Source organism: Camelus dromedarius, chromosome 6 (assembly GCF_036321535.1).
Source record: "Camelus dromedarius isolate mCamDro1 chromosome 6, mCamDro1.pat, whole genome shotgun sequence".
Lineage (NCBI taxonomy): Eukaryota > Metazoa > Chordata > Mammalia > Artiodactyla > Camelidae > Camelus > Camelus dromedarius.
The window spans coordinates 91,356,855-91,372,769 of record NC_087441.1 but is presented as its reverse complement, the minus strand read 5'-3'; the positions used below and the strand labels follow the sequence as shown (position 1 = coordinate 91,372,769).

General features: G+C 35.8%; 1 long non-coding RNA gene across 1 annotated transcript in view; it reads left to right on the top strand.

Moving 5' to 3' along the window:
- LOC135321558 (uncharacterized) overlaps positions 1–15,915 on the top strand; it is a 941,446-nt gene that overhangs the window by 65,571 nt on the left and 859,960 nt on the right. The gene's annotated exons all lie outside the window — the stretch shown is intronic.

The following is a 15,915-nucleotide window of genomic DNA, read 5'->3' as shown; positions in this document are numbered from 1 at the left end:
ATGGAGATTCCTCAAAAGACTAGGAATAGACATAACATATGACCCAGTGATCCCACTCCTGGGCATATATCAAGAAGGAACTCTACTTCAAAAAGACACCTGCACCCCAATGTTCATAGCAGCACTATTTACAATAGCCAAGAGATGTCAACAGCCTAAATGTCCATCAACAGATGACTTGATGAAGAAGAAGTCGTATATTTGTACAATGGAATACTATTCAGCCATAAAAACTGACAACATAAAGCCATTTGCAGCAATATGGATGCTCCTGGGGAATGTCATTCTAAGTGAAGTAAGCCAGAAAGAGAAAGAAAAATACCATATGAGATCTCTCATATGTGGAATCTCAAAAAATTTTAAAATGAATATAAATACAAAACAGAAACTGACTCATAGACATAGAATACAAACTTGTGGTTGCCAAGGGGGCAGGGCGGGGGGAGGGACAGACTGGTTGTTCAAAACTTGTAGATACTGACAGGCATATGCAGAATAGATAAACAAGATTATACTGTATAGCACAGGGAAATATATACAAGATCTTGTGGTACCTCACAGTGAAATGTGTGACAATGAATGTATGTATGTTCATATATAATTGAAAAATTGTGGTTTACAGTGGAATTTGACACAATATTGTAAAATGACTATAACTCAATAAAAAATGTTTTAAAGAAACAGACCTGTGATTTCTTAGCTGTGAATAAGTCACATAATTCTTAACATCAAATTAACAAACTGCAGCTATTCAATCCTGTTCCAGGTTGGTTTTCAAAATGTGATCTACAGAAAAAAAACTACCCAGAGGGATTGTTAAACCTAGGTTGTGTATGTATAAAACATGCTACAAATGATTCCAATGTTCTTATGAAAAACAAACCCATAAAATGCGGGGGTGGGGGTTGGGGGACAGGGGAAGAGAGAGAATAAGAGGGAGGAAGAGGGAGCCAGAGAGACAGAAAAAGAAAGATAGTTTTGATGTGATCGTAATGTTTAATTAATAAAGATCAGGAGTGAGGGGACTAAATTTATCTCTACATAGAGATTTACAGAGCTCTCACTGTGAGCTTTCTTAAATTGACTAATAGAAACATTAAAAAGGAACAATTTCTATAGATGACAGTTCCCTATAACCTCCTTGCCAGAGATTGCCTTATTCTCTGAATTCTAACGCCAGCCCACAGACCTTGACAGAGTAAGACAGGCAGGCTCCCAGGAGGACTCTCTCAAGGAGCAGCACATCGAGGTGAACACAGTGTGTCTTGCTGTCACTTTGCAGCTGCTACTGGTCCATACAGAGAAGCTAGTTCCTTTGAACTAAAGCCAGCCACAGACCCCTGCATGCCAGACAGCAGGCCACTTGCCCTTCCTCAGGTGTCACTTTGAATCTGAAATCAATCTTGCTAACTACTACATACAGAATAGATAAGCAACAAAGTCCTATTGAACTATATTCAGCATCTTGTAATATATATATTACATATATATATTATATATATTTATATCACTGTGTTGTACACAAGAAACTAACACAGCATTGTAAATCGACTCTATTTCAATAAAAACAGAAAAGAAATCAATTTTGCACTGCATGTAAAAGACAAGGACATACCTGCTCCACACACTGGGGATACGAGAACGGTTCTCAGTGCCTCTCACACCTTGCTCACTAGCTCCTCCTACCAGTCTGACTCTCCTTCATGAAAGCTAAAAAAGAGTGAGGAGGTTCATCTTTTCTTGGTCCATCTAGTATGATGGTAATAAAACTGAAGCTGAAACCAAAAGTAATTCATGCTGTTTTTCATTTAGCAGAGTCATGCTAGATCCACTGATTACAGTACGAATATGGGTGTGTAGTTCGTGGTGAGAGGAGATTAGAAAAAGCTATTTAATAGTCACATCTTAACACATGCCACCACTTTCTGTGGGCTGCCCTGCACTGGAAGGCCTTCATAGACCCCCTTCTTGATACATCTCTCCCCCCGTGTAAAGTTGCTAAAGGCGGCTTAAGTTTCTTTAGCAAACAAGAAAAATAGAAAATCCATGGCACAAATGTAAGCAAGGCTGTATACAACAAGTATATTTCAAGCATTTTCCTCTTGGCGGGGATTCCTGGGTATTTTTGTTAGTAAGGGGCTTTTAACATTTTACATCTGTTCCTTAATATATATGTTTAGTTAAATGAAAATCTTTTATCATAATTAGAAAATAAAGATTAAAGATGGAAATGAACAACCCTTCATTGTATTATCTGGAGATGCTCACTATTGGCATTTTGCTCAGCATGCCTGTACTTCCCTAACACATGGGCCCTCTCCCTACATAGATACCACCTTTCCACAGGAATTTAGCCAATTGGACCAGTTCCAAAGGGATGTATTTGGCCAGATAAGAAAGTGACTGGGTGCACACATTTGTGAGAAAAAAATGGAGCAGCGTATAAGGGAAAGATGGGAAGTGCAGCAGGGAGATGTCCAAGGAAGCCAGACTGTGAGGGTATAAGGAGTACTTCTCCTTCCTCCTCTTCTCCACCTTCCTCAGCATTCTCTGTGTCTATGGAAACTTCTTCATAAAAGGCCAGATAGTAAATATTTTAGGCTTTTTGAGATATAGGGTCTCTGTCACAACTATTCAGTGAAAGCATCCCTGCAATAGGTAAACAAATGGGCATAACTATGTTCCAGTAAGACATTGTTTACAAAGGTGGACAATGGGAAGTCACCCTGGTTTAAGTAAATGTGGTGCTACGATATACCAGGGGTTGTCATCAGCTCATATATGTATCATTGTCTTACAAGCCACGTAAAATTGTCCAAGTCCAGTATCTCAGGCTGAGTGTCTGCTTCTGGTGTCATTTGGGTTAAACAGTGACTAACTAACCTCATTGTCTTGGAGCAGAGATGCAGAAAAGGAATCTGTGTACTGTCCATGTGTCTATGCATCATCCACATGGGTTCCTGCCTGGTCCCCAAGCCATGCATCCACACGTCTATGCCAGTAACTGTCTCACTCCCAACAACATAGCACTGCCAGTAGCTCCTAGATCAGCCAAAGAGAAATAAAACGTGATGGAATACACTCAGTGGTAGTGAGGAAGAGGCTGGTTTGGTGTGTGACATCTGCCCACGTCTGCAGGCCTCTGTGAGTGAGGGAGGAAGCCTGACATCTGGATACGTGTCAAGGTGACTGTAGACTCAATTTTGGAATGGGGAATAGGAAGACACCAAGCAGCTATCTGGGTATTTTTCAAATTCATCTGAGTGGATAAAATATCCACTCTGTTTCCAATTAGACTTTTCCACATGTGGTAGTTGCTTTTAGGGCCCCTACATTTCCAAAGAGCCCCAGAAGGCAAAAGAAGCCTAAAGCTGAGTGATTATAGAGAGTTTAAGGGCTAGAGTGGGAAGGGGAAATTCTGATAAGGGTGGATTGAGGGTTGAAGTATACAGTTATGGGAACATTTAAATAGACCTCAGGATAGAGTTCTATTAGATTTGAAGGGGAATATGGTAGTATCTCCAGTCTTGTAATAGCCAGTATCCTTTCCATTCGGCTTTTAAATAGCCAGAATGAAAGTGCTGCATGGGATAGAAGTAGGAACCAGGAGTACCTTATCTAATAATTCTTGAACTATTAGACAGCACCAATCAAATTTCTCTTGTGTTATGTTATATTGGGGGATCTTGGGGGGGTGAGCATGGACAGAACTACTTCTCCTTATCATAGCATTCTATTATGGGGTTCTCCACCTCATACATGCCCAATTTCAGTTAAATTCCTTGTCTAGAAAGAAGAGAAGTCCTGTCCACTAATTGACTTAAGTCCACAGTAAGATTGGTACTAGGTTGAAGAGGACAGAGAAGCTTAAGGAAGTCTGGTAAAGCCATTAGAGGAAACAAAAGTGAATGAAATGAATAGGAGAGCTGTGAAAGAAGTCCTGCAGTATCACAATGAAGTATAATACCCCAATCCATGAAGTTATTGGAGTAGTTGGTCTAAGAGGAAAATTATGTTGACACAGAAGGGATCTTATAGATATACTGAGGGACTGGGAGGCAAAATATGACGGAAATTATCAAAACCCACCACTGGCAGTTTGGTGACTTTGAAGAAGGTGCCAGAAAAGAAAGCAGTGTTAAAAGTGAAATATGTCACTCCAAAATTAAAGAGAAATGTGGTAGGGTGCCCTTCAACTCATAAGGGTAACCTCACCCTGTGAATTTAGTGGGAACTGTGGTCAAAGAATGCTTGCTTCCTCAGAGCTAAGTTAGTATTCCTCCTGTGTGTTTTGGAGGCTTTTCTTTCTATTTGGAGTCTAGACAGTCCAAAATCCAGTGAACTTTTTCTTTGTAATGCCAGCAAATTTTCTGTTCAATTGAAGCCCTTAATTTGGGGTCCTGTCTTTGTTCAGATTTTTGTAATTGTTTTGGTTGTAAAGCCACGTGATTTAATAGTGAATTTTCTATTTTTTGGAAACGTTACCCTCACAATGCTGAGCTGATGTCTGAAATTCAGGCATCTCAGCATTTTAACAGTAGACTTTTTTCTGTCATAAAGCTCAAGTCTTATATCATTCAGAAAGCTGCAGCTAGAGCAAAGGCTACTTCTGTAATTCAGTTCAAGCCTTGACTGATCTTTCCAAATAGTTTCTAATTGCTGGTGTTAATTTGCCACATTTCATCCTTCAGTTGTTTACAATTTTGAACACATGACCAAACGATTTTAACAAGATAAAACTTAGAATGGCTTCTAACCCTTTTTCTCTAACTCTTACTTTCTGATTGAACTCAGCAGTAATTTGAGACCCCTCCAGGTCTTCCAAGATAGTGGTCCATTTAGCTTTCTAAAACCAAAGAAAAGTATTACCACAAATAAGTGGATAAGTTGATATAAGTTGGGGGAATCTCAGAGAGTAAGCAGCCAAGGCTTCTTGACTTTTTGCATAGTTTCCCTCTTTCCTTTTGGGACTTGGGGAAATCATTCGCCATGCAATTTAATTGAAGACAAATGTTTAAATGCTACTTTCTCAGTTTGTTTATGGTTGGGAGTAGGTCGCAGGAGTGGTTTGAGCATTGTCTACAGAAGGTGGAGATCCAACAGATTTATTCTCCACAGTAAGCTGAAAAGCAGGAGATCATTTTGAGGGGGGATCAAAAAGAGAGGGTGAAGAGGGAAGAATGGAGGCCCTGGAGGATAGGGCATACGGGATTGTGTTTGAGCAAGCAAACTCCTCTGCTGCCCTCTTGTGGATATCTGTGGCTGAGCAGCCAATCATCAGGCTCCCACTAAGGAGCAACTGGTAGGTTGCTTTCCTCCGTGGCAGTAACCAAGATGCTGAATCAGTCATAGCCACACTTCAGAAAGATTAACCAGGAAGGCGGAGGGTGGGAAGGGATAGACTGTGATTTCAAAATTGTACAATAGATAAACAAGATTATACTGTATAGCACAGGGAAATGTACACAAAATGTTATGGTAGCTCACAGAGAAAAAAATGTGACAATGAGTGTGTGTATGTCCATGTATGACTGAAAAATTGTGCTGAACACTGGAATTTGATACAACATTTTAAAATGATTATAAATCAATAAAAATGTTAAAAAATTAATTAATTGCTTTGTTTGTTTGTTTAGGCTCAGCTAGTCTTCTGTTGTTGGTAGCTTATGAGAAGTTTCCCCTATTTTCTGTCCTAGTCCCAAGGTTTAGAGTCAAGGAAGAAAGCAAAGCATTTCACAAATGTATGAAGCTGTTCCCTGCAAAGAGTGGATGCCTTTGGACAGGCAGTGTGCAGCTCCTGGTTTGTGACTAGTTGGGATCAGAATGGTCCTTCTCAAGTGTCCAGATTGAACTGCATTCAGAGTGCTAGGGAGTTACTGAGCTATTTCTGCTGCTCTTTTTTTCCCTCCAGGAGGGTGCATAAGCCTTTAAAATATCTATATCTATATCTATATCTATATCTATATCTATATCTATGTCTATATCTATATCTATATAAAAGTCACATGTTCATTTGTACATTGGGAAAAACAGATAGTGAGAGAAAGAGAAAGGTCTCCTGTGATGTCAACACAGTGACAAGCTGTTGGTGGTTTGCATTGTATCATCCTGTGTGTACATGTATCTTTGAAGAGTTGTATCCTATTAGAGAAGATGTTCTAGACCCCTCTTCTCACACAGCACCATAATTGCAAACATGTTCCTCAGCCATGCTCATCTTTTTCACCTGTGTAGCCGTCCTCAAGCTCACATCAGTGCCTTTACACTCTGCTATCAATTGTGAGGATGGGAAGATTTAAGAGGTGTCCCCCGTGGAAGCTCCTTGTTGTCACTCAAGCCTCAGCTCAAATACTGCCACCCCAATGTAACCTTCCCTCTCCCTCAATCTAAGGAAACTCCTCTGTCATTTATTATTTTCTTCATGCTATGCACCAGTCCTATTGGTAATGAATTTGTTCATTTATTTGTTGGCTTATTTTTGGCTCTCCCCTGAGAGCAGAAGCCTTCTCTATTTTCTTTATCACTCTGTCCTCAGGGCTTAGGGTAGTATTGATGCCAAGAATTTGCCTGGGTGGTAACTGTTCACTGATTGGCTGAATTCATTCTGTGGCTGGACCAACTGTACTAAATGTGTTTAAGTGATTTATTTTTGCAGTGCATTTAGGTTGTACCCTGAGTTATAATATTTTTAACAGCATTGTAAGAATGCCTTTCTACACTTGGACAGTTCTTTTCTCTCTCCAAACATTAAATTGATACATTTTAAACATACAGAAAAGTGGAAAAGATAGTGCAATGAACACCCATATACCTTCCATTAAGATTTAAAATTTGTTAAAATTTTGTCACTTTTACTTTCTCTCTCTACATACTTTTTTCGATGAACCATTTAAAACTTGTTTCATGACACTTCACAATACCCCTAAGTATTTCAGCATGCATCTCCCAAGAATAAGTATCTTTTCCTAAATAAACATTTGTTATTAGTGTAACTGGGAAAGAATGGTAATTAATAATTCTCTAATATAACCTGATAGCCAATATTTGAATTTCCCCAATTGTGTCTAACATACTTTTTTAGCTCTATCATTTATTTATATCTTTGAATCAGGGTCAAGCCAAGTATCATGTCCTATATTTATTTGTTATATCTGTTTATATAAACCTAGAAGTATCATTTTGTGTTTTTAATGTGTTATTCATTTTAAAAACAGCGTTGAATTTTAAAAGAAACTAGTTTTCATATAGAATATCCCACCTGTTTATTTTCTCATGGTGTCTTTTATCTTGGTTTTCTTTCCCTATGTTTCCTATTACTGAAGTTATATCTGGATACCGGCTTAGGTTATGTGAATATAATCACTTATACTCATGAGTCTTTTTGATATTAAAATTATCCCAAACTTGCCCATGATATGTCCATTTGGCATATTTGATATGACCTATTTGATATGACCTCATTAATCTTTGAGTGTACTTTTGTTTTCTGGCACCAAACTGTATCATAGCCACATGTTGTGTTTTTCCCCTACACCTGCAATCAATCTGTGATTTCTCTAAAGAACATTGTTTGCTACATTTTTTTAAGTGAACAAAAATTTGAAAACAAAAATCTGGGTGTTGCATTTATTCATTATTTCTGCAGTACTGTTGCTTCAAAAACATTTTAGTGGGCCAAACTGCTATATATATATATTATATATATTTATATATATATAATATGTATACACACACACTTTTTAATTTAATTTTTATTAAAGTTTAGTCAGTTTACAATGTTGCATCCATTTCTGATACACAGAATAATGTTTCAGTCATATAAACATACATATATTCATTTTCATATCTTTTTCTTTATGTTACTACAAGATACTGAATATAGTTTCCTGTGTTATACAGTATAAACTTGTTTATCTATTTTATATATCTTAACAAGTTTTTAAGTGTGTAGTGCAATATTGTTAACTGTAGGCATAGTACCATACTGCAGCTTTCTAGAACATACACATCTTGTGCAACTGACAACCTAATGAGCTACCAATCTCCCTTTCATCCTCTTCATAGCTCCTGGCAACCAGCATTTTATTCACTACATCTATGACTTTGACAATATTTAGGCACCTCATGTAAGTAGAATCATGCAGTATTTGTCCTCTGTGACCAACTTAATTCGCTTAAATAACATCTTCCGGTTTCATTCATGTTGTGTTAAATGGTGGGAATTCCTTACCTTTTTAAAGCCGAGTAATATTCCATTGTATGATTAGACCACATTTTCTTAATCTACTCATTTGTTGCTGGACATTAACTGTTTATAGCTTTGTCTATCTTATAGTTCTTTGTTCCTCTTTTCCTTTCTTGCTGTCTTCCTTTGTGTTTTGTTGATTTTTGCTACTTTTTGATTGTTTTCTCTTTTTCTTTTTTCTTCTCTGTTGGTATTTTCATGTCATGTGGTTACCATGAGGTTTGCATAAAATATCTTAGAGTTATGTCTCTTTTTAAACTGACAATAACTTGACTTCAATCACATAAAAAACTCTACTCTTTTACTTCTCCAACTTTATATTTGTTGTCACATTTTACATATTTTTATATTGTGCATCCATTCATAACTTTTTATACTTATGTTTATTTTTAACACTTTTGTCTTTTAACTCTTATACCAAAATAAGCTGTGATTTACACACTACTATCACAGTGTACAATATTCCATATTTGTTTATATATTTGTATTTATCAGTGAGTTTTATACTTTGGTATACTTTCCTGTTGCTATTTAGTGTCTTTTCTTTTCAACTTGAATAACTCCCTTTAATATTTCTTGGTGATGAACTCCTTCAGCTTTTGTTTGTCTGAGAATGTCTTTATCTCTCCTTCACTTTTGAATACCAATTTTGTGGGATATAGTAGTCTTATTTTACAGTTTTTCTTCTATCAGCATTTTGAGTATATCATTCTACTCCTTTCTAGCCTATAAGATTTATGCTGAGAAATTCTCTCATTTCTGGGCTCACTATCCTGTTCCATTGGTCCATATGTCTGTTTTTGTACCAATACAATGCTGTCTTGATGACTGTAGCTCTGTAGTATTGTCTGAAGTCTGGGAGAGTTATTTCTCCAGCCTCTTTCTTTCTCTTCAGTAATGCTTTGGTAATTCTAGGTCTTTGATGGTTCCATATAATTTTATAATGATTTGTTCTAGTTCTGTTAAATATGTCCTGGATAATTTGATAGGGATTGCATGAAATCTGTACACTGCCTTGGGTAGTGTGACCATTTTAACAATATTGATTCTTCCAATCCAAGAACATGGGATATCTTTCCATTTTTTAAAGTCTTCTTTAATTTCCTTCAGCAGTGTTTTATAGTTTTCTGTATAATTTTTTCACCTCCTTGGTTAGATTTATTCCTAGGTATTTTATTATTTTGGGTGCTATTTTAAAGGGGATTGTTTCTTTACTTTCTTTTTCTGTTGATTCATCATTAGTGTAAAGGAATGCAACTGATTTTTGAACATTAACTTTGTGACCTGCTACCTTGCTGAATTCTTTAAACAGATCTGGTAGTTTTTGTGTGGACCTTTTAGGGTCTTCTATATATAGTAACATGTCGTTGGCATATAGTGACACTTTTACCTCTTCTCTTCCAATTTGGATCCCTTTTCTCTCTCTTGCTTGATTGCTGTGTCTAGGACTTCCAAGACGATGTTGAATATGAGTGGTGATATTGGGCATCCTTGTCTTCTCCCAGATTTTAGTGGGAAGCTGCTGAGTTTTTCAACATTGAGTACTATGCTGGCTGTAGGTTTGTCATATATAGCTTTTATTATGTTGAGATATGTTCCATCTATATCCACTTTGGTAAGAATTTTTATCACAAATGGGTGTTGAATTTTATCAAATGTTTTTCCACATCTATTGAGATGAGCATGTGGTTTTTGTCCTTTCTCTTGTTGTTGTGATGTATTACATTGATTGATTTGCATATGTTGAACCATCCTTGTGTCCCTGGGATGAACGCCACTTGGTCATGATGTATAATCTTTTTTATGTGTTGTTGGATTCTATTTGCTAATCTTTTGGTGAGGATTTTCTCATGTATGTTCATCAGTGATACTGGCATATAATTTTCTTTTTTGGTAGTGTCTTTGACTGGTTTTGGTATCAGGATGATGATGGCTTCATAGAATGAGTTTGGGAGTATTCCCTCCTGTTCAGTCTTCTGGAAGAGTTTGAGAATGACTGGTATGAGTGAACCCACAAACTTTTGGTCAACTCATCTTCAACAAAGGAGGCAAGAGTATACAATGGAATAAAGACAGTCTCTTCAGCAAATGGTATGGAGGAAACTGGACAGAACATGTAAAGCAATGAAGCTAGAACACTCCCTTACACCATACACAAAAATAAACTCAAAATGGATCAAAGACTTAAACATAAGACAAGATAAAATAAACCTCCTGGAAGAAAATATAGGCAAAATATTATCTGACATACATCTCAAGAATGTTCTCCTAGAATAGTCTACTCAAGCAATAGAAGTAAAGGCAAGAATAAAGAAATGGGACCTTATGAAACTTACAAGCTTCTGCACAGCAGAGGAAACCATAAGTAAAACAGAAAGACAACCTATGGAATGGGAGAAAATGTTTGTAAATGAAACTGACAAAGGCTTGATCTCCAGAATATATAAGGAGCTCATATGACTTAATAAAAGAAAAAACCCAATCCAAAAATGGGCAGAAGAGCTAAACAAGCAATTCTCCAAGGAAGACATACAAATGATCAATAGGCAGAAGAAAAAATGCTCAATATCACTAATTATCAGAGAAATGCAAATCAAAACTACAATGAGGTTTCACCTCACATCATTCAGAATGGCCATAATTTAAAAATCCACAAATGACAAGTGCTGGAGAGGCTGTCAAGAAAAGGGTACCCTCCTTCACTGCTGGTGGGAATGCAGGTTGGTGCAGCCACTGTGGAAAACAGTATGGAGATTTCTCAAAAGACTAGGAACAGACTTAATATATGACCCAGGAACCCCACTCCTGGACATATATAGAGAAGGAGCCCTACTTCAGAATGACACCTTCACCCCAATGTTCATAGCAGCACTATTTACAATAGCCAAGACATGGAAACAGCCTAAATGTCCATCAACAGATGACTGGATAAATAAGAAGTGGTATAGTTATACAATGGAATACTATTCAGCCATAAAAACCAACAACATAATGCCATTTGCAGCAACATGTATGTTCCTGGAGAATGTCATTCTAAGTGAAGTAAGCTAGAAAGAGAAAGAAAAATACCCTATGAGTTCGCTCATATGTGGAATCTAAAAATAAAAACTAACAAAAAAAAGCATAAATACAAAACAGAAATAGACTTATAGACATAGAATACAAGCTTGTGGTTGCCAAGGGGCTGGAGGTTGGGAAGGGATAGACTGGGATTTCAAAATTGTAGAACTGATAAACAAGATTATACTGTATAGCATGGAGAATTAAATAAAGGTCTTATGGTAGCTCACAGAAAAATATATGTGACAATGAATATATATATGTTCATGTATAACTGAAAAATTATGCTCTACACTAGAATTTGACACAACATTGTAAAGTGATTATAAATTAATAAAAACGTTAAAAAAAGGAAATTCTCTCATAGTTATGGGTTCTCTTGTATGTGACAAGTTATTTTTTTTAATGACTCTTTGTAAAGTCTGTCTTCATCTTTGATTTGACAATTGCTTATGATGTGTCTCAGTGTCGAGTTTAAAACCATTCCCTTTGGATTATGCTGTATGAATATGGATATTTATTTCCCTTCAAAAATTTGGGAAGATTTCAACCATTATTTCTTTCTAATAAACTTTCTGTCCCTTCTCTCTCTCTCCTCCTCCCCTCATACTGTTCTAGTATTTCCTTCCTTCTACTCACTTTGGGGTTTCTTTGTTTATTTGTTTGTTTGCTTTAGTTTCTTTTGGTGTAAGGTTAGATTGTTTATTTGCTTTCTTGTTTCCCAAGATAGGCCTTTATAACTATACATTTTTGTCTTAGAATGATTTTTGCTGTGTCCTATAGATTTTGGAATGCTTTATTTCTATTTTAATTTGTTTCAAGGAATTTTTTAATTTCCTCTTTGATTTCTTTGTTGACCCATTTACTTTTTTATAACCTTGATCTTTAGCCTCCATGTGTTTGTGGCTTTTTTTTTTTCCAGTTTTCTTATTATAATTGATTTCTAATTTTATACCGTTTTGGTCAGAAAATATGCTTAATATAATTTCACTCTTCTTAAATTTATTGAGTTTTGTTTTGTGGCCTCACATGTGATCTATCTTGTATAATGCTTTATGTGCATTTGAAAGGAATATGTATCTGCTGCTTCTGGGTGGAATGTTCTGTGTTTATCTATTATGTTCATCTGGTCTAAAGTACTGTTTAAGGTCATTGTTTCCTTTCTGCTTTTCTGTGATCTAGCCATTGATGTAAGTGAGGTGTTAAAGTCCTCAAATATTATTGTATTATTGTCATTACTATTATTATCTTACTGTCTCCCTTTGTGTCTGTTAATATTTGCTTTGTGTATTTAGGTAATCCTATGTTGGATGCATAGATATTTACAAGTCTTGTGTACTCTTTTAAAAAATATTTTATTTATTATTGTATGATTTAATTATTTAATCTTGGGGGCAAGGTAATTGGGTTTGTCTATTTTTAGAGGAGCTACTGAGGATTGAACCCAGGACCTCATGCATGCTAAGCAAGAACTCTACCACTTGAACTATACCTTTCCCCCATAAAATTGTTATATCCTCTTGTTAAATTGATCCCTTTATCATTATGTAATGCTCTTCTTTGTCTCTTTTTACAGTCTCTGTTTTAAATCTATTTTGTTTGATGTAAGTATTGCTACCCCAGCTTTCTTTTTGTCTCCCTTAGCATAGGATATATTTTGCCATTCCTTCACTTTCAGTCAGTGTGTATCTTGATCCAAAGTGAGGCTTTTGTAGGCAACATATATATCGATCTTGTTTTTCATATGTTCAGTCACTCTATGTCTTCTGTTTGGAGACTTTAGTCCATCTACATTTAGAGTAATTATTGATAGGTATGCAATTATTGCCATTTTGTTAATTTCTTTCTGGTTGTTGATATTTCTTTAAAACTTCTTCTGCATTAATCTCAATTTGGTTCTGGAACACCCATTTCACATAGTTAAGATTTTCTTGCCTTATCCTCTAAGATGCCTCAGTTCTCTTCCATATCTTCTTCTTCTCCTCCTACTTCCTCTTCTGTGTTGCACTCAGGATATTGTATTCTGATTTGTCTCCCAGAACAGCAGTTCTCTTGTCAGATGTCTCTAATCTGCTTTTAATAATATATTTTGGGTTTTTAATTTCAGCTATTCCATTTTTCATTTAAAGACTTTTCCATTCCTTTTGAAATTTGCTGTCACTATATAATTTTCTATTACTTGCAAATATTTTAAAGTTTGTCTTTTATTTGTTTAAACAGAGAAAGCTTATGAGTTTGTAATCTGTATTCAATAATTTTCAACATTTAAATTTTTTTAGTCACTTTATTAATGTTTTTTTTTTTTTTTTTTTGGAAGGGTGTTTACTCATTGCTTCCTTTTGAGCTTGGCAATTTTTAAATTCTTATTGCTATTTAATTTCTTTTAAAATTTCTTGTTGGAATTGTAAGATGAATAGGGTAAAATTATCTTCCATTGTGAAGGATTCATATTTAATTCTTTAAGGTGCCTGTGGATATTACCAGTCCAGAGTCATCCTAAACCAAAATTTTGGCTTGAGTTCCTGGACCATCCAAGAGATGCAACCCTGTAGTAACTATATTTACTAGCTTCTGTATTTAATGGTTTGGCATCTTGGGACTTTGCAGTCCCTGAAGAGACTGATCAATCTGGGGTTAGCCAATTCTTAGAAATAGTAAAGGACTTCCTTGCAAGTGTGCCTTTTGTAAAAAACCAACCAATCAATAGGCTATATTCCAGCCACCTCCTCTATCAGCCTTCACACTCTGGGCCACTATCCAACTGCTCTAATCACCTGAGGATCAGATATCAGTCAACTATGAACACCCCCATACCATACAGCCTGCTGAAGTTATTCAAACTAACCAATCTTAACCTGACTACTTTGCTTCACCCCTTCCCTTTCCCCTTCCAGCAGCAGCCACAATAAAGCTCTTGCCCAGGTTTCACCTTGCTCACTCTGCTCCTTACTGACCCTGGTACTTTCTTGTGTTGCCCCACATTGTCATGGCATGCCCTCTCCTCTTGGGAGCTGTGAATAACAAACCATCTTTTCCATGACAATCATCTCCTTATCTGTTGGCCTCACCATATTTGAATAATAACAAAACATACACTTAAAAACAAACCCCTGGCTGCAAATAAATATGATAGCCATGAATCTTTTTTTGCTACTCTTCTCTCTCCTTTCCATACTGTATCAAATCAATATTGAATATAATGCATTGGGAGTGAGGGAAGGCAGATTCCCTTCAAGTTCACACTTTCTTTGTAGATGTACTCCAGTTGTTTTCATCCTTGGCTTGCAATTAAAATCACTTGGGGTGGAGGCCTTAAAAAAACACTCATGCTTAGCTCCAAGTCCAGCTCTGTTAAATCAGACACTCTGGTGATGGTCCAAAGGTCAAGTGTGAGCATTTTTAAGAGCATCCCTGTTGATGCTTATGTACAGAAAATGTTAAGAATAACTAGTTTATTCTTTCAATATCTAAAGGAAGTCTCCCACTAGACTGTGTCTGTCCTCCTAACACCTTCTACTGACAAAGCTGAACTTTGCCATTTTGCCAAGGAAAAATACTTGAGGAGTTAAGCTCTATTTTTTCAGAATAGAGAATAAAGAGTAGACTTTGAGTTGAGAAGTCCATGAATTGACAAATAGCACAATCACATTGAGAATCACACAAGGTGTATAGTGATCACATTTAATTTATTAACATTGAGCAAGTTTAGCACAGTTCCAGGAATACAATAAGTGATTAATATATATTATACTGTTATTATATTTTCTAATATAACATATAGTTTTATGTATAATAAAACCCATTCTAGTTTTATTATCAAATAATGCTGGAATTATAATTAACGACTCTAGGAGGTGTGAAATAATGGATAATTTTCAGGAGAGAAGAAATAGCATCTATTCCCTTTAAGCTGAAAAAACCAAACAATGCACAGTTATTCATTTGCCTCATATAGTTTAGGGAGTATTCCGATCTGAAGTTATTTTTTGAAGCGAAAGTTTAAGCCCCTCAAACTGCAGCAAGAATGCTTTACTAGGGCTCTACTATGGGAATTTCAGGCTTGGAATTTTTAATGTTCAAGCAAAACATATTTCTTCATTAATAAAGACACTTTGCCATTGAAGCTTCATCACATTTTGTGTTGAATGGAACTGTGTTGTCATTGCATTAATCTTCAGTGTACTTGAGAGGCAAGACTATAGAATTATACATCCCATTTTATATTGCTTTTATTTCCAATAATTGGTTAATATCATGTTATTAAAACCTAAGTCCTTTACCTTTCTTTTTCTCCTTTTCTCCTTTGATATTTTAGTTCATGCATTTTTACATTATTTTTAAATTGAGATATAACTGGCATATAATATTATATTACTTTCAGGTGCTCAAAATCATGGATTTGAAATAGATGTATTATATATATATCATATTTATATATTTGATACAAATGATCACAATAAGTCTAGTTAACATACATTGCCACAAATAGCTATATATATTTTTTCCTATGATGAGAACGTTTAATATCTACTCTCTTAGCAACTTTCAAATATATGATACAGTATTATTAACTATAGTCATCAAGTACAATGCATCCCCATAGACTCTTT